Below are 10,806 nucleotides of genomic sequence, written 5' to 3' on the forward strand. Positions count from 1 at the left end.
AACAGATAACCCTGCAGTGGCAACCAGTGTCGACTCAACGAATCTTGCAACAACCTCTGATGGAGTAAGCAAAGGAGGTGGCAAAGAAACAATTTCCGGAGCCAAAAACTGAAAAGTAGTGGGTGGAATGCCAAAGGCAGATGATGTAGTTAACACTGAAACACCCGTGGTGATCGGTCCTGTCACAGCCATGGATGCCGGGACCATAGTCATACAAGAAAAAGTAGGTGGAGAGAAACGAACCACCCTCGAGCTTTCACCAGCTCCCGATCCTTCACCCGTTATTGCCCTTTTCGATCGACGAACCAACCGATCTAACTCCTCCTCAAAATCAGATTCACTGTCATCTGTATCTTTCTTTCTTTTTCCATGAATCCTTTCTTGGGCGACCAGAATCTGTCTTGCTTCAGCAACATCATCAGCTGAGGAGTCAGAGTCGGTTCTCTCAGAATCAGCCACAGATGTAGCTACCATTGACACATCAACACCAGAAACCTCTGCTACAGAGACCTGAACCTCTGCCTTAGGATCAACTCGTTCCATATCAAAAAATCCTTGGCCACCAAAATCAGCTTCAAGGTCTAATTGTTCCTCCGGTGCCACAAGAGGAGCAACAGATAATGCCTGCTGTACCACAGGTGGTGGTTGGGAAACAACTGCCTGTTGTGGTGCCAGATCCCGAAACTCGTCTCCACGAGGAGCAACATACGCCGGGTTTATCAAATAACCAAATAACGGAGTATGTCGTGGACGAAGCTCTGGTTTACTTCGAGCACTCGACGATCTGTATTGTACGAATATCCTCTTGTTGACACTCTCTACATAACGAATTGGACGGCGCTGAGGTAGCGTAGGAGCTACATGATTCAATATCATTTGTAAAAACCTTGGATACATCAAGAATCTTTCACGAGCCACCGCACGTCTCTGACGGTCTATCTCATAAAACACCATCTGACTGAAGCTGTAAGGCTTGTTGTAAGTCAGTGTTGTCATTGACGATTGCATCGTGGCACCCATACCGTCCGTTCCAGCCTTACGATCCGACATGCATACGATTATCACGTGCATGAGAAAACGCCATTGATCCAACAAAAATCCCTTACGTCTCTGAGTGTCACCCAATGGACCAGAATATCCCATTCTTAAAAATGCACCATCTCTGAAAGGAGCAACAAAGTCTGTAGGATCATCTCTCGTTTCATTCCCAAACTGCAAGACGACCCTTATCTGTTCCGATGAGAACTGCACCTCTTGATTGTTAACTGTGGCGTGCATGACTGGGGGCTCGACTCTACAATCGTATTCAACCGTCTGCCAGAAGTCTTCTATGTTCGGAAGAGAAATGGGTAGTGTTGTAGTAATAGCGTGGAAGATGCGCGAGCGAACAAGGAATGAGATGATCTCACGAAAATCATCTATACCACTGGCATCAGGATCCAGTGTGATGTACATATTGTGCCCCGGAAAGAATTGACGGTTGTTATCACCACCTTCGTCACCACCAGCACCACCAGCTCCTGCTACAGCTGCCATATCTGCACCACAAACGGTCTAAGTTAGAGAATCGTCAATGCAGATCACAACTTCGCCTGTTACCATGAGCGAAGTTATGATAGTTTCTGTGTAGACGAAGTTAGGGAAAGGGCGAAGTTGAGTATAACTTCGCCTTTACTATAAGTTCGCCTCAGAAAAGATAAAATTTTAACTAATATAAAGTACCAGGCGAAGTTAAGGATAACTTCGCCCTTTAACCAACTTCGCCCTGATTAGTTAAAAAATAAAACAACAGGCGAAGTTAAGCATAAGGCGAAGTTAAGAACAACTTCGCCTAGACTATAACTTCGCCTGAACTGAAACGGCGACTGTTCTTAGGCCAGACGAGGGTTTGTTTGTTGAAATTGATGATTGTGGCACTGAAAAACATGTTATTAACTAGATCAAGACGATCAAGTTGGTTATGAACACGTTAAAACGAGCTTGAAAAGTGAGTGTTTAAAGGTTAGCATGAACGAGGTCACAACCCGGACTAAAACAGCATCTGATTAACGCCATTGACACGAATTATAAGTCTCTCGACCTACACACCTTTAACACGGATTAAAACAGAGATAAAAAAAAGTTTTGATTCAATTGACAAGTTCGCCGAGGGTGATAATGTGATAAGTTCGCCTGGGTTTTGTAAATATTAACTGTTGTTTGACCAAAAAGTCATTTATATAGGGCTGACATTACACAGGCGAAGTTAACGTTTAACTTCGCCTACCCTTAACTTCGCCCAGTAACTTCGCTTTAAATTTACTAAAGAGGCCCTTAAACATTTGAAGCAAATGCAACTTTCATTTAGAACTTCCTTTAAAGATTTAAATGTTACGATCAAAGACCAAGTAACCAAGTATTAAACCATAAAACGACATATGTAAAGTAAATTTTTAGAAATAAAATATACGGGATCAAATTTCAGTCTTGACAGGGACTAGCATGTTTTAAAAAAGATCCGAACAAGAATCTTACTAGTTAAATGACTGTCACATAGATCCATGTTCAGCGGTATTATGACTTAAAGAAACAGGTTGTAGGCAGGTAAACAACTTAGTATGGTTTTCATCGCTTCTGTGATACGGATTAGGTTCAATTTAGCTCAAAATTTAAATGGACAACACATCAGAGAAGTGATGTCTCCTATCTATTCTCAAAGCGTATTTGGATTTCCCCAAGTCACCCCGAGTTGACCTCGACCCGTAGTGTCTGATTAAACAGTAAGTACATCTGATCTTTAGAGTCTTCATCCCGTTCTCTTTCTTGCATCTTGATTGATAAGTATAACATAATAGGCTTCAGAAGGCTTAACATCATCATTTTTTTTTATGATAAAGATTTACAAAGCTTCAAACAGTAGACTACTGCAAGTCCCGAATCTGGATCACTGCAGGTACTTGACACACTATCTTCTTGGGAATCAGAAACCTCACGGGCTCGTGTATGACTGGGTAATCGCTTTTCTGCCTATCATTCGGAAAGATGTATACGGAGACATACACAAATCTTAATGAGTCTTCCCTTTAAATCGAGAAGATTTAGTTAGTATCACTTTAACTTTTACGCACCATAAAAAGCTACCATAACATACAATGACTGTTCTAGAGTCTTTTAGGCTTAATAACTTCACTAGTTAAGCACACGGAAATAGTTTGTGTCTCATTTTCCAAGGTTGGATCAATTTTCTTGTAAACATAGTATTGAAACTTCTTACGAAGTTATAGACTTGAAAAATTATTTCATCTCCCTTTAAATTTTAAAATTCTATCGCCCCAATCAAGTCAAAGTCTTTAGGTAAACGACTATCCTGAAGATCCAATGGATCAGCTGGACCGACCACATACGAATATGTGTCCTTCTAACTAAGTATGAACGACTATTTTTCAGCGAAAGAATAAAAACACATCATAAACCGCCCCGGTCACTCTCAGTCATTCGGTTAATGGCTATCCTCATAATCTACTGGTAGAAGTGAGGACCAAACACATCCGAAGCTATGTCCTTCAAACTGAAGCAACCGACATAATTCTAAGCGATAGTGACATTTTTTTTAAATAAAAACAAAAAATACGGTTACTCGGGATTGATCATCCCATTAAGCTCAACAAGATTTTGAAAACGAGTTCTGTCAAACGCTTTAGTAAAAAGATCAGCGAAATTATCTAACAAATCAACCTTTTCGAGCACTATCAATTTCTTCTCAGCACAATCCCGTATAAAATGATGACGAATGTCAATGTGTTTAGTTTTGCTATGTTTACGGGATTGTTAGTTACTGAGATTGCAGCAGTGTTATCAATGCAAATAGGAGTTTGAGTGAAATTCAGACCGTAATCGCGCAATTGCTGTTGTATCCAAAGAACCTGGGAGCAACAGTTCGATGCTGCCATGTACTCTGCTTCGCGGGTGGAAATGGCTACAGAGGTCTGCTTCTAGCACTGCCACGAAACCAATCTTCCTCCCAGAAACTGACATCCACCGGTCGTCGACTTCATGTTCTGATTGCAACCTCCATAGTCAGAATCTGTATAAGCGACCAAATCTAAGTCTCCCCCTTTCGTGTACCACAATCCCAGCTTAGGCTTGCCTTTGAGATACCGCAGTATTTTCTTCACTCCCTTCATGTGAGATTCCTTTGGGCTTGCCTGAAATCGAGCACAGAGACAAACTGCAAACATAATATCAGGTCTAGATTCAGTTAAATACATTAAAGAACCTATGATTGCTCGATATTGGGTGGGGTCCACGTCTTCATCACTGTCCGAATCAGCACCCAGTTTGTGATTGACGCAAACCGGAGTATCAAATGGAGTGCTATCCTCCATCTTGAATCGCTTGAGAACGTCTTGGACATATTTAGTTTGATGGATGAACATCCCATCTTTCTTCTGATCAACCTGCAATCCTAAAAAGAAAGTTAATTCACCCATTGCACTCATTTCAAACCTCTTTTCCATGACTTCTTCAAACTCCTGACACATGACGACTTTTGATGCAGCAAATATGATGTCGTCCACGTAGACTTGAACTAGTAGAAAATCTCGCCCTTTTCTCTTGACAAACAGCGTGCTGTCGATCTTTCCTCTTTCGAACCCATTCTCAAGCAAGTAATCAGATAAGGTGGCGTACCAGGCACGAGGGGCCTGATGTAGTCCATAGAGAGCTTTACTCAGCTTGTACACATGATCAGGAAAGTCAGGGTCAGGAAAACCCGGAGGCTGTTCAACGTATACTACCTCATCGACTTTACCATTAAGAAAAGCACTTTTTACATTTAACTGGAACACCTTCATCTGATTGTGTGCAGCAAATGCCAAAAATAGTCGAATCGCTTCCAATCTTGCCACAGGAGCAAACACTTCATTGTAGTCGATCCCTTCCTGCTGATTAAACCCTTTAACTACCAGCCTCGCCTTGTTTCTTATGATTATTCCTTTCTCATCTCTCTTACACTTAAAGACCCACTTTGTGCCAATCGCATGTACATTCTTCGGTTTTGCTACTAACTTCCAGACTTCCATCTTCTCGAACTGGGCTAACTCTTCTTGCATGGCTTCAACCCACGAGCTGTCCTTTAGAGCCATTTGATAGTTCTTTGGTTCAATCTGGCTGATGAAGCAGATGTACAAGCACTCATTAATGATACCCGTTTCCTTAATGCTTGCGTAAACACAGGTGTGCTCATTCAAGCTTCGTCTTGTTTGTACCCCATCAGACAGATCACCTATCACATTCTCCAAAGGATGATTTTTGTGAACTCTAGTAGTCGGAACCGTACTGACTTCCAGATTGTTTTCCAAGTTCGAAGAGAGTTCATCAATGGGTGATTGATGTTGAGAGTGAAAAAGATTGTAGAATTCTTCCTCAGTAGAGGCAGCAGGAATATCAGCGGTTCTTGACGAGGAGGGATAACACTCATCTTATCGCGGACGTTGCACAATATTTTCTTCCTCATCATACAGAATCTGTGAAGCAATTTTCTCATCAACTTCTGCAAAATCCAAGTAAGGCATATTAAAGGATTTGAACAGTTTATCATAGTCAAAAGCTTTAGCGGGTCTTGTGCTGGGCATTGGTGGTTTGTAACTCGTGATGTCGGTGTTACATACCACTTCAACCTTGCTGTTCGATAAATTAAAGACTCTTCTGTTGGGTGTCCCAACAACATATCCGACTAAAATACCTTCGTCGGCTTTCTCACCAAATTTTGAGTTTGTCTTTAATATCGTACATGGGGACCCGAATGGTTCGAGACCATTCAAGTTTGGCTTTCGACCATGCCTAAGTTCATAACAAGTTTTATTTAGCCTTTTAACAGTTAAAACACGATTAAGGATATAACAGGTTGTGGCAACTGCTTCAGCCCAGAACACCACGGGAAGTTTAGCATCAGCCAGCATGGTTCTGGCTCCTTCAATTAGCGTCCTGTTCTTCCTCTCAGCCACCCCATTTTGTTGCGGAGTATACGGGGCGCTGTACTGGTGGTGTATCCCTTTCTGTAAGCAGTAAGCTCCACCTAATAGTTCTTGAACTCCGTCCCATTATCACTTCTGATGTACTTGACCTTTCTCCCAACAATGTTTTCAACCTTGGTAATCAAGTTAATTACCAACTGAACCGTCTCATCCTTTGCCTTCAGAAAATACACCCAAGAGTATCGCGAGTAATCATCGGTTACTACCAAGCAGTATGTCGTTCCACCTAGACTCTTTACATTCACGGGACCAAAGAGATCCATGTGAAGTAGGTCTAGTGTACTGACAATTGAGTTAACCTTCTTGGAGTGATGAGGTTTCTTGTGTTGTTTTCCCTTCTTGCACGATAAGCATTGATCTTCAATGTTGAAATTCTTTAAGGGAACACCAAGCACCAGCCCATTCTTGACAATGTAGTTCATTTTTCGAAGATGTATATGCCCCATTCTTCAATGCCATAACTCGGACTCAGATTCAGTTGCCTTTGACAGAAGACATGACTCTTCTGTTTCCATCTCGGTTGACCTCATATCCATTACATATGTGTTCTTTTCTCTTGGATCTTTCATCACCACCCATGCCTCTGGTATCTTGAAACCATGATACAGAACAATTGCTTCATCTTTAGTAAAGTGCACTGTGTACTCTTTGTCACAGATCTGAGATACGCTCAAAAAATTATGCTTCAATTCCTCAACAAAATTCACCTTCTCTAATTTCATTTTACCATTTGTCACAGTTCCAATACCAGTAATTCTACCACCACTCTCTCCAGCAAAAATTACCCTACCTCCTTGAACAGGTTTCCATTCGTGTAACAAATTCTTGTTACCATTCATGTGCCGGGAACAGCCACTATCCACAACCCACAGATTGTTTACAGTCCAGTTCAACTGTTCCTGCACAGTCAAAGAAAAGATTAAAATCTGGGGACCCAAGACCTACTGGTCTTGGGTCGATTAAATCTGTTAAACGGCATCCCGTATTGAGAATGATTTCTGTAAGTTCTATAAGGATACCTTCTTGAGAATTGACTATGAGGCCATCCAAACCTTAGTGGATTAACTGAATTATAATTGTTGGTTCGGTTGTTAACTGGGAAAAACTGAGATCGATTTCTCTGAAATCTTGGATTAGTCCAATGTCTGAATTTTGGAGAGTTAGCATTCTTACCATTATAGTAATTACTGTTAGTTTTATTCTCAGTTTTCGGAGGCCTCATACCTCTGAATCTCTGATTTAGAGGACAAACAGCAATCAGGTGTCCTATTTGATTGCATCTGAAATAGCATCTGTGTTCAACTTTCGTCTCAACAGTTGTTTCAGATGTTGAGGTTGCATTACTATTCGTTTGCCTAACATATGGTGGGACAAACGGGTTTAGGGGAGAGTTCTTTTCAGTTGGCTTATATTCCTCCCCACGTTTTAGTAACACTACCTCTTCTTTTATCTCACTAGATTCGGATGTCTTGGCCGAATTTGATGAGACAGAACTAGGAACAGAAATCTTAACATTTGAAATAGGCTTACTCGTTTTGTTTTTACTAACTTCAGGTTCTTTAATCGAAACTTTGACAGGAACTGTCTGACTAATTTCAACATCAACAGATTTCTGATTACTAGGATCATACGTATAGTTATGGTTATATGGTGGTGGAACTTCAGAAAATCCAATTCCCCTTTTGTTAACTGGGGAACGTTGAACACTTACGATGTGATCAAGCATTGCTGAGGAATTTCTAATTTGTTCAATTTTTCTGTTTAATTCCACCACTTTTACCTGGTAATCAGCTATCTGTTTATCCCTGTCAGCAATTAATTTGGTTTTCTCCTCTAACACTTCATAACTAAGATCAATTACTTGTATTTTTTCAGCTAGACTGGCTTTAAGACTTCTGATATCTTTTTCACTAACTCCGTGATGTTTATCGAAATCATCGTTGAAAGAAACACAACTCAAAACACGAGGAAAGTATAAAATAATTTTTTATTATTTTGAACAGTGCCCAGTAGGCGAAGTTATGCTTAACTTCGCTTAAGCTTAACTTCGCTGATACACAACTTCGCTAAACCTTAACTTCGCTTGATTCTTAACTTCGCCTGATGTTTAACTTCGCTTCTTGACAACTTCGCTTAATCCAAGCGAACTTGTGAGACAAGCGAAGTTAATGATAACTTCGCTTAAACATATATCTTCGCCTAAACCCTACAAACAGTGACGGTAACTTCACCTGATGAACACAAGGATTTTGCAGGTTTTAATTTGACGTATTGCGAGGTATGTTAAGGTGTAATGGGTTATATTTGATAGTGGTAGATGAGTAGGACACAAAAACTCGGTATTTCAACGTAAACTCATCCCGCGAATAGTCGAACGGAACGATTTCTACACTCGTGTGATAATCCCGAACCACACAATCACGAGCAAAAGCTCTGATACCAATTGTAGGTTCCCAGCCGGATCTACACGGAAATATCTCGTAGTACGTAGGTGCGGAATCCCTACGTAAGACGATACGAGCGTAACACTTAAACTACGTTAATACCGAACACGAACACACGTTACAATACTCAAAAGACACGTTGTATTGCAACACTTAACACGTGATGTCAAAATCACACTTACACGTACTCCACAAATCTGTACAAAACAACCCATAAGCCAAACATATATAGTTATCGACAACTTCTCCTAACAGACTAGGCGAAGTTGTCAATAACTTCGCTTGTCCACAAGTTCACTTATATTAGGCGAACTTGTGAGACAACCTATACAAACCAAAACCAAAACAGACTAACACGATTACAGTCACTACATACTGAACTACTGACATCATGTACCAACATAATGTCCTTGTGACAGAATTCTGTTTATGTGATATTTTCTTTTAAGTAATGTAATTAACTACTTTTAAGAATTTGATGTGTATTTTTGAACAAGTGTATGTAATCTGAAGGTGTTTTGGTGCATCTGAGTTTGTTCCAATCTAGGGGGGATATTTTTTGGATAAAAGATGATTAAGGAAGACTGGAATCTTCTCAACCTCCTCAAGAAAAATGCTAAGTATGGTAATCGAGCAAACTAGGCACTTCGAGAAAGCCTAATACTTATTCAAGCAAGGTATCTTACATCGAGCAAAGATGTTCTTTAGTCGAGCAATGTTTGTTTTAGAGAAAACTCTTGACTTTACCAAGCTTAAACCAGGTAAATTAGTGGGTCGACCAAGGTTTCGATAATTATGATCTCAATCACACTTGTAGGAAGTTAACGGAATTATACTAAGTACTTCCATGAGCAAGGTTCAATCTCGAGCAAGGTACAATACCCCCAAGCACACTTAGTTTGTTTAATAATAAGTCTTTGACAAAAGGTTGAAGAGATCAAGAAGAAAAAGTTTGCTCGTAGGATATTCTCAAGCAAAGTTTGATTATATCATGAATATTGAAGTCTGCTTGAAGAATATTTTCTAAGGAAAATATTCATAAGTAAAACCTTGCTCGGAGAATTGTTCCAGCACACTTATGGATTACAAGGTCTGCTCGATAAAGAGAAAGCTTACTAGAAGACCTGTCTGACAATTGTAATAATTTTGAATATGTTTTTACAATGATTAGGGTTTCTAGAAGGTGTCAGTTGTGCCTATTTAAGGAAATATTAAGTCACATTTATGAAAAAGGTGAAAAACGGCATATTAGACTTTCTAAAAAGACAAAATATTTTTGTACGGAAAACAACTTTCTAAAAAGACAGAATATTTTTGTACGGAAAACAGCCACACCTGACATTCTACCTAGAAACCGTAAAGTTATTCCTTTGCATTATTGATTAAAATCAACGGAAATCTTTGAGTCTCTTGCGTGTTTGTCATCTTTGTGTTATTTTAGCAACATCTTGATTACTACTTTTTCCGCCTTTAGCAATCATTGGGTCTTTACATTAGTCTATTCATAACCGTCTTGACAACATTAAGTTGTTGGTTACGAGGTTGATAGTGAGATAAATTGATCCTGACTGATCTAAGCCAAAATGAAATAGGAGAGTTTGTGTGTGTGTTTGAGTGTGTAAGGAGGCAAAGTTGGTGGATTTAGGGTTTTAGGGAGGTTTATATTGGATAAGCCTATGGACTTTAAGTCCCATTACCATCCTTAGTTCCATTTTTGTTGTCCAAGCCCACACTCTATTATTTTTATTTTTAGCTTAACTAAACATAACACACCATTAAGTAAACGAAATCCTTTTATTTATTATTATCAAAAGTAGGATGTTACAGGATGGCTTCTCGTATGTGTTGGTCAACCAAATGAAATTAAAATTTAAAGACAATGACCACACATAGCGTTCACATTTTCAAAACCAATGTGAAGTGGACTGGGCATCTACGATCGCTTGGAGCATTCATGGGATCGAAAATTAGGTTCACAGTCCCCATCCTTGAATCTCACATGCATGGATATAAATAAAAGACTTAATCAAACTCAGTCTTCACCTCTTTGTTCTACAACATTTTTATGCACACTTCAGGATTAATCTCTTCCATTATTCAAGTCTACTCAAGCTTCAATTATCAAGAGAAAGTGTAAAGAAAAAAAAAATTCTAAGCTCTCAATCCAACCACCTTAGTTTTATTTTGAGGGGTCAACAATAGAGGTTGTTCTATCGTTTTGACAAATGAGAGTTCATTATCTTGTTGACGATTTGAGAGGAGAATACATTATCTTGATATAGTGTTGTTTTGTATTTGGTTGGGAACTCTATCTTGATATAGAGTTAATTAGTTGTTAGGTGAAAACT

The sequence above is a fragment of the Bidens hawaiensis genome, unplaced genomic scaffold, assembly GCF_021521415.1.
Source record: "Bidens hawaiensis isolate Kalapana, Puna unplaced genomic scaffold, B.hawaiensis_p1.1 tig00030845_1, whole genome shotgun sequence".
Lineage (NCBI taxonomy): Eukaryota > Viridiplantae > Streptophyta > Magnoliopsida > Asterales > Asteraceae > Bidens > Bidens hawaiensis.